This window comes from Canis lupus, chromosome 18 (genome assembly GCF_048164855.1).
Source record: "Canis lupus baileyi chromosome 18, mCanLup2.hap1, whole genome shotgun sequence".
Lineage (NCBI taxonomy): Eukaryota > Metazoa > Chordata > Mammalia > Carnivora > Canidae > Canis > Canis lupus.
The window spans coordinates 11,945,134-11,959,999 of NC_132855.1; the positions used below are offsets into that span (position 1 = coordinate 11,945,134).

At 38.4% G+C, this 14,866-nt stretch overlaps 2 long non-coding RNA genes across 13 annotated transcripts in view; one reads left to right on the forward strand and one right to left on the reverse strand.

Moving 5' to 3' along the window:
- Positions 1-14,866, reverse strand: part of LOC140608665 (uncharacterized) — a 306,107-nt gene that overhangs the window by 103,808 nt on the left and 187,433 nt on the right. For 2 of the 4 annotated variants that reach the window (XR_012010647.1, XR_012010646.1), the window contains exons 1-2: positions 11,119-11,247; positions 9,938-10,084 (exon numbers count right to left, since the gene is read on the reverse strand). This is a non-coding gene — a long non-coding RNA (uncharacterized lncRNA). Of the gene's footprint in view, positions 1-9,937; positions 10,085-11,118; positions 11,248-14,866 lie in introns of those variants that run through there. The other 2 variants (XR_012010649.1, XR_012010648.1) reach the window with 1 other exon arrangement.
- Positions 1-14,866, forward strand: part of LOC140608664 (uncharacterized) — a 58,484-nt gene that overhangs the window by 19,331 nt on the left and 24,287 nt on the right. For 4 of the 9 annotated variants that reach the window (XR_012010637.1, XR_012010639.1, XR_012010645.1 and 1 more), the window contains 5 exons: positions 2,437-2,787; positions 9,916-9,989; positions 10,645-10,962; positions 12,582-12,726; positions 14,175-14,448. This is a non-coding gene — a long non-coding RNA (uncharacterized lncRNA). The remainder of the gene's footprint in view (positions 1-2,436; positions 2,788-9,915; positions 9,990-10,644; positions 10,963-12,581; positions 12,727-14,174; positions 14,449-14,866) is intronic. The other 5 variants (XR_012010638.1, XR_012010641.1, XR_012010640.1 and 2 more) reach the window with 5 other exon arrangements.

The window sequence follows — 14,866 nt, forward strand, 5'->3', positions numbered from 1 at the left end:
GGTAACACTTCTATATAATCAAAAGCCTAGTCAGAAACCTGGGAGAAGACTTTAACTATCTCCTTTTTAGTAATAATCCCAGTTCTGGCATTTTTGATTCCCCACTTTGTTTCTATTGCCACTGCCTGCATACTCATCTCCATGCCTATAGTCTGGCCTTCTCTCACCCAGTTCAACTGCTGAACTGATACTAACCAGAGCAATTAATCTAAAGCACAAAGTGACAATGTGACTCTCTTTAAGCATTGTGTACAATGGGTGTTCTTTGGACTATGACTCCCTGAACTTAAATGCAAAAATTTTGCATGTGTAAATATGTGAAAATTTCTGATAGATTATTCCAGAGGAATCCATGACTCACTAAAGAAAACAAAACAAAACAATAAAAACAAAAACACATTATGACACTTTTAGCAAAATGGATAAAAACCTAAAATATTAAAAAACACTAAAATATTTAGCATGGAACATAAGACCTTTTATAATCTGTATCCTACCTACCTCTCCAGACTCATCCTTTATACCGCTTTGCTTTACATTTTATGTTCTCCTTACACTACTTACAGATACTCAAGTATACCTCTGCACCTACGTATAAACCATTTTTTTCTTTCTAGATTATTTTTTCTGCCCTAATTCATTTAACACACACCAATATATCCTTCAAAATCCAGTTTGTATATCACTTCCTCTGTAAAGCCATTATTTATAGCCCCAGAGCATATCACTTCCCTCTATACATTTTTATTCTATAAATATTTTTTTAATTTAGGATATATTTGACATTACTGTATTTTACCTATTCCTTCCATCAAATTGTGAGCTGCCTAAGGAAAAGATGGTGTCCCATTCTTTTTGTATCCTTATATCTTAGAATAAATCCCAATACAACATAAGTGTGCATGAAGCATATCTTGAAAGTAACAATTTGAAAATACACATGCCTGTAATTAATAGTAGCATTGTAGATAGATCTGATATTGAGCATTATCCTTCTAAATGCTTCCTTTTTTTTTACCTCTGTCTGAAAACAATGGTCCTCAAATTTTAGTGTTCACCAGCCTTCTAGTGAAGCTTCTTAATAATACAGAAAGAAGCTCTGAACCCTATCCCAGACCTCCTATAGCCAGAAACTCAAGAGCTGGAGCCCTGACATCTGCTTTTTAAATAAGAAGTAATGTATAGAATTGTCAGTTCACTATTTTGGAAACTAATATGACACTGTATGCCAACTATACTTCAATCAAACATCAGCAAGTTGCCTAGATAAGCATCATACACATCAACTCCTAATGACTCCACCACAGCCTAAGAGTCTCAAGAATTGAAAGAAATCAGTTTCCATTCCAGGACAAAGATCAGAAAATATTCTTATTGTCTCCCCATTGTGGCCTTAGGTAGAAGGTTCTGTCCCCACTTACCACATTAGAGGATAATCCATCTTAGTCACTGCCAACCCGCTTCCCTTGAAGTTCCAGAAGAAATGTAAAAGGATTTTCAGTCCTGGAAGTCATTTAGACAGTTCCAGTTGAAGAGCCAAAGCAGAAAATTAACATTCCAGCTCCCAGAAACTTTATTTCCACATTTCTTCGGGGCGTAAATAATTTGTAAATCAAATAGAATTGTTCTGGCTCTACTGATTTTGCATAATGACTCAAAGCATAGCTCACAGCCAGTATTATTTTCCATACATGTCCACAAAAGACTGACCGCACTATTCCCTAAGCATCCCAACAAAGCCTCCAACCCACGCTCAACCCCCCTGCCCAGGCCCATGAGTCACTGAAAGACAAAAAGGTAAGTTTGTTATATAATAAATCATAAATGGCCCAGAAGATAAACCTGGCCAAAGACTTGAGTGCTTGTAGCCAGAGTATAGCTGTTTTCTTTTTGGTTGAGAGAGCAAGCACAACTCCTCAGACTCTCTCGAAGTCTGCTAATCAAGACACTGGTTTCTTCTCTGATGATTTTTACTCTTTAGGAAATGAACAGACATTGATGTTACTTACCCTTATAAGCATAATTACTTACCTTATTACCATATCTCATCTTATTTATGCAATGCCTACCTCGGTAGATATGGCAGTCATGGAGGTGTCTTACATTGTCATTCAACAGAACCTACTGTGGGAAGCACAGCTGATTATTAACTCTAGCTGTCGTCCCTCTGGATCCACTGGACAATTATTTTTCCCAATATGCTTCCAGCCAACGACTTAGCACAATGCACTATTAGGTCTAGCTCATTTTCCCTTGTCATGGTACTCTTCTAATGAGCAACTTTTGCTCAGGGCAGAGACTTTGCCAGGATTCCATTAAAGTTTAAGTCTTTTACTACCTAATCCTCCTTTTCCTCCTTCCTTTCATAGATATCAGACCTTCATTGTGGTATGAAGGCTCTCGTTATTCTGCTCACTCTCTCTTTATCCTTCACAGATGTTTACCCTCAATAAGTCTCCTATCTATTCCCATCTTGGCTTCTTGAAAGACCTAAAACTGAAACAGTGCTTGCTGTGTTAAAATCTGTTGCAAAATTTTTACAACTACTTCCATTAAATGGTGGAGAGTCAGGGAGCCCAGTCTTCCAACCACCCACACCAGGATGTCAACTGAAAACACCTGCGAAGCTGTCAATCAGTCCACCTGCCAGCTGAGTTCCACTAAGTTATCTCCATCAAGACAATGGGGAAGCAGAAAAATCACCCAGCGAAGCTCTGCCTGAATTCCAGATCCATATAATTTTGAGATGAAATCAACTAGTTGTTGTTTTAAACATTAAGTTTTGGGGTAGGTCTCAGCAATCAATTTTTCTCTCTTGTTTAGTTGAGATAAAAAAATCAATACCCTATGTACATAATTCTTCACAAAAGAAAAAGTTTTAAGACTTTATAAGAGAATTTTCCATAGTCTCTCATGCTATAATTTTTAATGTAAGATTAGGTTTTATTCAAATCTAGCCTGTTGGGTTCAATAGAAACATCTTGTAATTTCATGTGCTAAGAAAGCACCTTTCAGAAGCTCCCCTACCTATGGGTTTTTAATTCATTGGCTTATTTCTACCTTAACTTTATAGGAAATGACTTATTAATCTTCCAGTTAGTATGCAATTCTGTAAGATTTTTTTATGCTGAAAAGGGGTAGGTGGGGGGTGGAGAGTTTAGTGGGAAGCTTTTCAAAAAAAATTGGGGCTGTTGAAAAGAGCATGCTGCTGCAGGCAGATTTGAAATGGAACACTGATTTTATTTTGATCAATAAATCCAGATAACACAAGGCATTACCATTCTCAAACACTGCAGATTTTGCTTCATTTTAACTGAATGTGTCTTGTGGAGTCTTGTTTTATTCTATGAAACAGAATGACAATTTTTTTCCCCAGTCAGACAAGCTAGACCTATCTGAAATCAATCTTTCAGCATGGCAAATGCATTGTAAATTATAAGGCCATGTGTATACTAAAGCAAGTGTCGTAGTTAATTTTAACAATTTTTTAAAAGCATGTCAGGATTTTGATAATACCAGAGAGATGAAAATTTCTTACACAGCCTGCCAGATCAGCACAGTTTTCAATTTGAGATTATAGGTCATTGACTAACACGTCATCAGGTTTACACAGTATTTATGGCCTATATGCTCAAGAAATTAAAAGCATTCAATCTTGGGCAAGCTATATATGTGAATGACTAAAATGGAAGACCTAAAATATTATGGTTGTGATAAATACATAGCTTTAATAGATGTTTTGATTTATCTTCCAAGGAACCCAACATCTGCACTAAAATCACATAGCCATGGAAATTTTCTAATACCCTGGTGTTGCCATGTCCCATGGAGTCACCTACAATTCAGGCCCTTGTCCTTAATACCCTTGTCCTTAAATTAGTTGATTCTCTGAGAATAGGACTGCATAACCTTAGTTTCTTACTTTATCTTTAAATGCCATTTTTTCTTTAATGGTGCTCAAAAATCCTACTTTTTTGAAGCATAAGTCATTCATTCATACATATATATATCCACATATACCTTCTACTAGAAAAGGTTTAAAGAAGAAGAAGAAATAGAAGAAGAAGAAGAAGAAGAAGAAGAAGAAGAAGAAGAAGAAGAAGAAGAAGAAGAAGAAGAAAAATTGTTTAGCAAAACACAAATTGTTTTATTTTTCAGGGGAAGGGTATTTATTTGTTTTGCCCTTTTAGTAGTTTGGCCGGTGCTCAAACTCTGAGATTGAGAAAGACAACTGTTGGAAATGCACAGATGTCCAGATCTCCATCCCTATCCCTTCCATGCTCCCTCTTCTGTCTTTTCACTGTCTTTTTTAGTGATCCCATACACTCTTTTAGCTACAACTGCCACTTCTTGGCAGATGAAACACCCTCTAGCTTATGAATCTAACCCCGACTTCTCTCCTAAACTCTACCTGTGGCACATCTCCAACTCGTTGTCTTCTTTATAACTCAAAAATCAATGTTTTCCTGAAGTTCAATAAATATTCACTTAATCTAAACCCTGCATTTTCTGGATGTGAAAACTAAATCCTAGTGTGCTTTACTAGGTTAATCTACAGCTGCCTCTTGCAAACTAGCCCATTTCCCTGGAAAGAACCAATGCCTACAGTTTGCTCTTTGAGATGACTAGTAAAATTGAAAAATTTCTGGTTTATCAAAACAAAATTAAAGAAGGCATTTAAAAAATTACCACCATCAGAAAATGATAATTTTTAGTTCTTGATTTTCCACTTATTATTAGAGATTTCAGTTTTCCAGCAAAGTTTTCCATTTTGTCATTAAGTTTAAGTTGTTTAAGCACAATTTTTAAAATTATTTATTTACTTACTTACTTACTTACTTAAGAGAGACTGAGCAAGAGAGAGAGAGAGCACAAGCAGGGGTAGAAGGAGCAGAGCGAGAAGGAAAATCAGACTCTCTGCTAAGCAGGGAGCCCAATGACGGAGCCTCTATCCCAGGACCTCCAGATCATGATTTGAGTGGAAGGCTGATGCTTAATTGACTGAGCCACCCAGGGGCCCCTCCTGAACACAACTTTTAAAGTTATTTTAAATTCCGATATCTGAATCACCTGTGGGTATCTTTCATTGTCTAGTCCGCCCTAAGGTTATATATGATAAATCAGGACAGTTTATAGAAAAATTGTAGAGGATCAAAAGGGTGATGTCATCTTTCTCCAAAGGGCCCTTCTTAAGCTTCTAGAAGGCAGTTTTGAGTAGGAGTGGAGCCATTAACCCACTCAGGGCTTAAGCTTTATCAGGCCTGATCTGTTTGTTTTACCCTTATATACCTTGCCTGTTGACATGTAGGGCTTTCAACTGGGATTCTGGGCCCATCCATCTGGAAGGCCCTATAGTCCAGTTTTTATCTCCCCAGTACCACCAGCCTTCCCATAACTATTTTTTGCTCAGCTTTTCTCACTCCTGGCCCATACTACCTCAAGGGCAGAATTGGCTTAGAAGGTAAACCTCACTTCTCTGCAAGTCTCTTTATTCTGGGATTAGGACTCCTCAAATCCTGGCTGCCTTGGAAACCATACAATGCCTTCAAACAGATGTTTTTCTATATTTTATCCAGATTTTCTAGCTGCTCTCAGTGGGAGGATTAGTTAGCTCCAAGCCAGTCCATCATAGCTGGAAGCCAGGATATATTTTGAAGATACTGTGAATGGGATTCGCAGACAAATTAGATGTGTGAGTTGAGTGAAAGAAACTAGTCAATAATGACTCCAAGGACTTTTGTTTGTTTGGCTGGTGATCAAACTCTGAGATTGAGAGTTTTGGGTTTTGTCCTGAGAAACCATAAAAATGGAATTACAAGTAACTAAGAAGAGCAAAGCCATGTAGGGGAAACAGGTTGGGGCAAAAATTGGTCAGTTCAGTTATGAGTATGTTAAAAGTAAGATACTTATTACATACACAAGTGGTGATGTCGAGCAGGTAGTTGGAATACAAGATCTGGAGTTCAAAGAAGTCCAAAATGGAGAAATGAATTTGTGAATCTTCAGCCTGTACTTTTGGAGTTTATTTATTTTTTAAAAAAGATTTATTCATGAGAGATACAGAGAGAGAGAGAGAGGCAGAGACACAGGCAGAGGGAGAAGCAGGCTCCTTGCAGGGATCCTGATGTGGGACTCGATCCCGGGACTCCAGGATCATGCCCTGGACCGAAGACAGGTGCTAAACCGCTGAGCAACCCAGGGATCCCACTTTTGGAGTTTATGAGGTAGAGGCTGAGATGCACACTCTTAGAATGCAAAACAGTGAGTGGTGATCTTTGAAAGATGAAAGAAGACCCCTTGTGCATCCTCCACACTTTACAGCAGGACTTTCAGATTAGAATGACTCAAGTGGAACAAGACAATGAGAAAGTTGGGGACAGATTCTGTGCTCACAAACAAATCCTACTATGCCCCAGTCTCTCTAAAGGAAAACAATCAAGACTCCTTGTCCTCTCACTCAGGTAGGAGGCTTGGTGCCATTAGTTTCCCTTTCCACTCTTCCTCCCAGAGGACTCCACCTGGTGAGAGGGGCCCGAGGACAGAGAGAGAGGTGTGTATTAAAAGGAAAATTAGAGAGTACCCAGGGACTTGGGAAAGAGAATAAAAAATGAGGAGAAAAGGTGAAATAAAAACATAGGACACTTGAAAGCAAGTAATTCTTATGTTTTTATATGTACTTAATTCTATCTGCTTACATTAGGACGTCTAGGGGTGTTGTGTTTGAGTCTAACCTCAGTCACCTGTAAGGAACACATGGCTTTATCATTAACTAGCAGTAGTCTACTTATTCAACAGTTTCTCAAGGAAGAAGAATAAAATTGCTTTTGTAAACTGAAGAATCCCTACATCTTCTTTTTGAAAAGTGATTTTTTTTCCTGTTGTCTCCCCATTCTTATTTAGCATTTCATATACACTGTCACCTTTTAAGAACCCACCTGGGATCAAATCAGAATCACAAAGGCCGAGCTTGGGTGGCTGCATTTTTTAATTTCCATAGATTTCAAAGCCTTGGTTAGGAACCATGACAAATAGTTTTTCACCTTTCCCCATTATTGATGTTATCCAGTCGCTAATTGCTACAGACTGAATGTTTGTGTCATAATCCTTTTGTTGCCATCTAATCTCCTATGTGTTGGTATTTAGAGGTGGAGACTTTGGGAGGTGATTTATCATGAGAGCATGACCTCATGAATAGGATTAGTGCCCTTATAAAGGAGACCCCAGAGAGCTCCCTTGCCCCTTCTGCCATGTGAAGACATAGCAAGAAGATGGCGGTGAACCAGGTGGCTGGCTCTCAGACACACAATCTGCTGGTGCCTCGATCTTGGACTTCCCAGGCTCCAAAACTGGAAGAAATAAATTTGTGTTGTTTAAGCCACCCAGTCCAGGGTATTTTGTTACAGCAGCCTGAATAGACACAGACACTAAATGAAGAGTGGTCCACAGATGTCACCATCACTGGAGGGTATACTTAACTCATGTCAATTCTGGATCATCTCAGAAGCCTCTGATATCATTTTCCTTCTCTTGATTTCTACTTGACTTTTTGCCAATATCCATATAACTGATACAATAATCTTCCTAGAACATCATAAAATCATATCACTCCCTGATGAAGAATTTACCTTGGCTTACTGCTATATCAAGTTCCTTTTTTTTTTTTTTAAATCTAAGTCTCCCTAAAACAGCACTGTAATTCTCAATCCTTGCCTCTAATGTCAATCTCTCTAATGTGTCATATAACAAAAATTCAATCCTGTTTATATTTTATTTAGTTTCATAATGTCTTCTTATGAATTATAATGTATCACACTGTTGGTGTATAATGCGTGATGTAATTAGAACCAGACACTTAAGGGGTTGACTTTCCAAGTATCCATAAAGGCCACTTCAGAGAATATTAGGAAAATAAGCACTTCATGACCTAAGTGTCAGAAGATCAGAATTCTAGCTTCAGCTCTGATGGTAACCAGTTATGTGACCTTAGGAAGATCTTTTGATCTCTTTGAGCCTGTTTTGTCATTTGCAAAAGGGAAGGCATATATTTAATTATCTCTCAGGTCCTTGTAACTCTAAGGTTTTATGAGGCTCTTACCTCTCATAAAGAAGGGTGAATTAATGACCAAAAATAAATAGCATTAGCTTACAAGTTAGTGATTTTATAGGAAATATGCATTTGAAGCAACTTAATAAACTTTATACTATATTTAATAGACACATAAATTAGCAATATAGTCTTACAGAGATTTTTGTTTCTTGTTTTTGTCATTTGTGCAAAGTGTTTTGGCTTGTGTTTATAATCTACAGCAGTCTACCTCTGACTGATATGTCTGCTTTACACAAACTCTAACATTTCCAGACAACCCCAATTGCTTTGAATCTGCTCGCATCTGGTCACAATAAAGATAAAGCTGTGATAACATTTCTAGAAATAAGTTAAAATTATCTGAGAAGCCAAAAAACTATAACCATAATAATAGAGATTGCTACATCTGTTGAAAAACGAAGGGAACTGCTGCAGATTAGCTGCATCTTGGCCATTTTTGCCTCCAAACTTTGCTGAGATTCTCATCCACACAGATTACGTTGTATGGTGCTATCAGTACACCCATTATTTCCTTCAAGATCGGGGTCAAAACTCACTTTACTAGCCGTTCCCTCTCAGTGGTCCTTTACTCCTCTTGAGACAGCAGTCAGGTTTAGCTCCACTCCACTCCCTACCCCTTTATAAACTCTCTCTCCCACCTGAAACATCCACATCAGAGCACCATCATCATCATCACTCTTCTAGCTGTTCAGGAAGCACATTCTGATGTGCCCACTCCAACTTCTCATCCTCCATCCCAAAATTCTACACCAATTCTATACAAATTTTGAATATATATCCTGGCCCGTTCTTCTGGATTATGAATATATTAAAGCAAAATATATTGATGACCAAACAGTAGCACATAGGTTAAAATGAAAACATATTTATTAAAAAGTGCAGGTTATGAGACATTTGATGGTGTGAAAAAAAAAAAAAAGAAAAAACAGACTTCTGCATAGTAGAGTTAGCTTTATCATATTATAGGTCTGGTTAAAAGTCAAACCTTCCATCAAAATGAAGGATGACCCGTAGAATTCTCCTGATTGCTATGTAGAAGAGAGAGGAACCATTTTGATTAATTCTAATAGCTAGGTTACATAGGAGGAAGAATGATGCTTTTGAGAGAGAGTAAATGGCAGTGGTTAAGGGCATCAGCTCTGGATTCAAGCTGCCCAGGCTCAAACCCCTTTGCTAATTACCAGCACAGACAGTGTGAGCAAGTTACCCTACATCTATCCCTGTGCCTAAGTGTCCCAGCAATACGGTGGGATGGCACTACTTCCTACTTTATGAGGTCCTGGTTACAATTAAGTTGTCCACACATATGTACGTGTGTAAAGTAGATAAGGGTTTCCAATTATTATTGCTGTTGTTACAAGGTCCCTCAATTAAACATATAAAGCAGTAACTTAAGAACAGATAGAGAGCTGGTAACAAAACCCGTGTTTCAAGTGTGAGTTTTTACCAGTTGCAAATGAAACAATTGAGAATTTTTAACAATTGATCAATCAATCTTGATTCACAGAGGGAAAGCACATCATGAAGAACCTGGTGACACAGAAGAGGATCATCCTACACACAAAGTTTTCAAAGAAAGAAGACCCAGAATAGGTCTAGCACTGGACATTCCCTTAGCATCCAATTTCTTAGTTGCCATTTAATAGTAGAACAATACAGGGAGTGAGTCATAGTGGAGTTCTTCATACATTTATGTAAAGTATAATGTTTATGCTTATTTAGTAGTATTATATTAATTAAATACTATTCATATATCTGAGGTCAGCCTCTCATCTAGTCATATTTGATGCTGTTTCTGTAAAACCCAGGCTCATAAGTGGACATTCATACCTTGTGATCCAAGTGTCTGGAGTGATGATGCTGCTGAACCCAGGATGGACAGGTCAGGCAAGCAGCTCTTCTTTCACAATGGTGCCTTCACGGGGGCCTATTCCTTATTTTTCTGCCAGTTCAATTACATGACTCCTCTGAAGTGTCCTGTGAATTATTACAAAAGCATTTGAAAGCTTAACGTAAAGGAATGGGTTCAATCATTTCACATAGTCCACTCCCTCCTTTCCAGACTCCTGCTTATCTACATCTCCAGTATATGGATACAGCCAGCTTCCTCTTGCCTTCTTGGTCCCATTCCTCCCCAACACTTCTCCATACACAGTTCTCCACAAGTGAACTAATACTGTGTTTTCTTCTCAAGAGTACTTTTCTTTTATCTAGCCAACATGTCATATGACCCCTCACTTTCTGCCTTTCTTACTGAAAGCACAGTAATTTTATGTGATTTTTACTCTCTAATCTTTTTGCACATAATTTGCCTCTTTCTGTAGTTTTCATTTAACAAATAATGTGCCAGACCACTAGTGTCAGTCATTAACCTCAGGAAAATGTGTTCCCTCTCTTCATTCTTTTTATGAGTTCAAAAGCTAGCCTAGTCTTGATGATTTAATAATAGTTATAACAACATATGTGTGCTAATTAGAAGGAAAATTTTAAGTTGTATCAGACATGATACAAATATTCTTATCTCAACTTTTTTACAGCCAGGATCCTGAGTCTATCCTCACCATACCTCATTCCTCCAACTTACTTAGGAAAGTACAGTGGTGATATAACTTGCCAACAATATTTGGCTATTGGAAATTTGGAAACATGACTATTCTTGTCAAATGACAATGAGAATGATAAGACATCTGTCCATGGAAAGAAATTTGTTTTCCTTTACTATGGCTGGTCTGGGATGTCAACTACTCTGTTTGAACGTATCATGGCTTCATGACCTTCAGTACTCAAGAAAAATTTAATCCTCAAAGAAGAAAGTAGATGCTACTTCATGAAAATTAACAGAGGCACAACTCTGGGTGAGTATCTGGAAAAGGAGACAAGATTATCATGGAAACAGAGAGGACACAACTCAAGAGGAAAGCTCAGTACTTTATTATAAGAGTTATGTACATATTTTAAAAAATGCTGGCAAAGTTGTATTTGGAGAACTCTCAGGCTATCAATTACCCTACCTGTCTCAAGAGCCAGAAAACAGGAAAAGCTTCGATTGCCCTTGGTGAAGATATCTGTCTGACCAGGAGAAACAGCACAACTGAAACGGTGCCAGAGGTGGGCAGTGAGCCCAACAAGCCATTGGACCTACATCAGTTAAAAACAACAGTCTGATTAGGTCAGCAGGCAGAACCAGGAGCTGATATGTATGGAGGAGCACTACTATGGTCAAGTCCTAAACTAGAAGCCGCTCACTATGTTTGCACTTCTTCCTAATAATGCCAGGAGTTGGGTCATATGATTCCCATTTCAGATAAGAGAAAACTGAGATTCAGAGAAATTGACTCACTTTCCTAAGGTCATAGACCCATGAGGGAAGCCAGTCTTCTGAAAGTCTATGTGACTCCATCTTTCCATTGTACTCCCTCACTGTACCTTGAGAAGAAGGGCAGCATGCGGAGGGGAGAAGTACAGAGAAACAACCACAGCAGGGAATTCACACTTGAGTGAAAGGATGGTGAAGCAAATTCCTGACTAACTTATTGCAAATGGCTGAAACCACAACCAAAAAGCATTTATAGACATTACTGTATAGTTAATTTAAGGATAACTAATCAACAACTCTAGATAACATATTCTTGGGGTATGGATAAAAATATCTAATATTTTTTAGTTAAGGAACTTTTGAAGAAAGCACAAAGGCAGGGTTGCTTTAGCCACATTAGTGCTCCAAAATAATGTCAGGAAAGGCTTCGCAGAGGGGCTCTTCAACCTGAATTTCATAAACTAGTAGGCATTTACCAAGTGTGGAGGTGTTAGGGAGAAAGAAGAATATAGGGATTCCCAGCAGAGGACATGAACAAAGATACTAATACCTGAAGTAGCATAATCTGATCTATAAAAAGCAAACCACAGAAGTCTTCTTCAGGAAAATGTACATGCCTGAAAACTACTTCAGTAAATTTTGACACACATATACAACTCTGTAACCTCCACCCCAGTCAAGGTATAGAGCATCACCACTCCCTAAGACAACCCCTTTGTGACCCTATAATTCAATTGCTACCAACCACAGTCAATATTGGTTCTAACTTTTATCACTATGGATTAGTTTTGCCTGTTCTTGAATTTCTTCTTAATGGAATTATTGGTGGGCAGCCCCCGTGGTCCAGAGGTTTAGTGCTGCCTTCTGCCCGGGGTGTGATCCTGGAGACCTGGGATCGAGTCCCACGTCGGGCTCCCTGCATGGAGCCTGCTTCTCCCTCTGCCTGTGTCTCTACCTCTCTCTCTCTGTCTCTCATGTATAAATAAATAAAACCTTTAAAAAAAAACCAGAAAACATAATGGAATTATTGGTATATATTCCTGTGTCTGGGTATCAACATAAAGTTTTTGAACTGGGTGCATCGGTACTACATTGCTTTTTTATTGCTGAATAGCATTCCAACATATGGATATACTGTAATTTGTTTATCTATTCAAGGAGCAGGTTGTTTGATGGCTAATGCATGGTGATGGGTTGAAGAATGGGAAATGTATCTCAAAATGATCTTTAAAAAAAGAAGACAGGACAAAAATCAAGGCATGTGACTCACTGAAGAATCTGGACTTTATCCTAAGGACAACAGGTAGTCATTAAGGAGTTTTAATGAATTTTAAAGGGGTGGGGTGTGTATATAATCAGATACTAATACCCATCCTATCACTGAAGGCAAATCTCAATCTCTAATCAGTAATTACTTACGTCTCACCTCAAAGTCTGAGTCTTTATACTTGCCATCCAGAGTGGATGCGTTCCCTCTAATATCTTTCATTTCCATGTTCAGCTAACATATTTCGAGCATCTACTATGTGTCAGAAACACTATTAGTAAATGATGCACACCTAATGGTTCTTCAGGTTCCTGACATCCTCATTGCTCATGAGAGTATTCTTACACTGCAAGATCCACGTCTACAACACAGCCTGGCCATTTGATTTTGTTCTGCATTATCCAACTCCCTTGTAATAATGGGAGGATTTGATTCTGCTCATTCTTTTTGGAAGAAAACATAACTTTGTGATTGGAATTACAGCTGAAAACATGTCTCCCCCACAGCACAGACACACTGTTTCAGTGGCTCAGAAGTATTAGTGTTTAAACATTTCACGTTCAATCTCAGATAAGCTTCTGGTGCCAGTTGGACAACTAAGTTGGCAATTGTCAGCTGAACTAGCAGTTATGGCAGTTTTCTGAACTATCAAATGGAAAGATTCTTCTGACCCTTTTTATGGGACTAGAGCCAAAAAATGCATGCACACAAAATACCCTAGTCTCCATTTGTCATAGGTAGTTCCAATGTAGGAAGTATAAAAAGAATAAGGGCCATCAATTTCTGACGCTTTGAAAAGATCCAAAATCATTTGCTTGTTTTATCCTCCTCCATTTAAAACTGCTTTTATTGAGTACAACTATTTAAGAAAAATCAAATTTTAGCAAGTATAATTGCTTAAATACAGAAAAATACTGCTCACTTATAGAGCACTACATGCTTCATAAAATGCTTTGTGAGTCGAGCTTTATGTCAGGGAATTTTGGAATGCAGGTTAGCAGGTGATGCCAGACAATGTGGGGAGAAAAGAAAGAGAAAGAGTAATGCCAGAGGAAAACAACTGAAAGGACATCACTGTCACCTGGTCCAAGATGAAAGGTGAGTTATTTGCCAGCAGTGGGCCTCCTGGAATTCAAGGAACAAAGACTACAATAAAGATGGACTAAGCTTAGGGATCCCAGAGGAAACTGAATACAGCTTTCCTGGCAAGCAGAAGAAACTGGGACCATGAATGCCTACAAACTGGAAGTGACCCACATGGCAAAGGCCTCTGATGGGCAACAGAGGGTGGAAAGACTCACTAGCCAAGCCCTCAATGATCATGAGGCAGCTGCACATTTCAAAGACTGATTATTTTGCTGGATCCTTATTTGCTCATTCTCAGTCTATAGATAAAATATGTGTATATGTGCTCTGTGTGGAACAGGGTAACTTTAGGATATATTGTTTGGCCTGAATTCTCTTTCCTTTCCTTTGCTTTGAAGCAGAGATTGGGCTCCATGCTGTTTCAGGAGAAGCTCATGGCAGAGCAACCTGGTCTTCCTTTTGACACGCTTAGCACCTTGGGAAGAAGGAGGTTTGAAGAGAATGTCCCCAGGCTGAATTATGAGCCTTTGGACCGGAATTCGTACTATAATCTGTAGTCACACAAAACTTCAAGGAAACAGAATCCTATATGGGTCTTCTGGATTGACCAGGATCCCATAATCTAAGAATGAATGGCATGACAGAGCAGAACAATCTGACTGAAAGAGTAAGGTAGGTTGAGAGGACATGTATTTCAGGGGTTCTAATTCTTTATGATTCCCAAGCAATCCCAAATTTTCAGACCAATAATATGGGACAGAAAGAACATTCACACACAGACCACTATAGTCTCCAGCCAGGCTGATGGCTGGAAGGAGGTACAACTGTTTTTTTTCAGCACAAAGTCCTTTTCAGACTACAGGTAGATGGGAAATACAGGCAAAACCATGTGGATTTGCAATTGCTTGGTTGATTTGTCACGGAACATCATTCATGCTCTTTTTCCCAGCTTTTACACCTCCAGCATAAATGTAGTCTTTTTATAGTTAAAAAAATTACTTTCCTCATCATTTTATCTTTTATCTGCAGTATGAAATCATTAAAGACCTTTCCCCCTGAACTCCTTCTACCAATGAAGTTGTAAAACTAT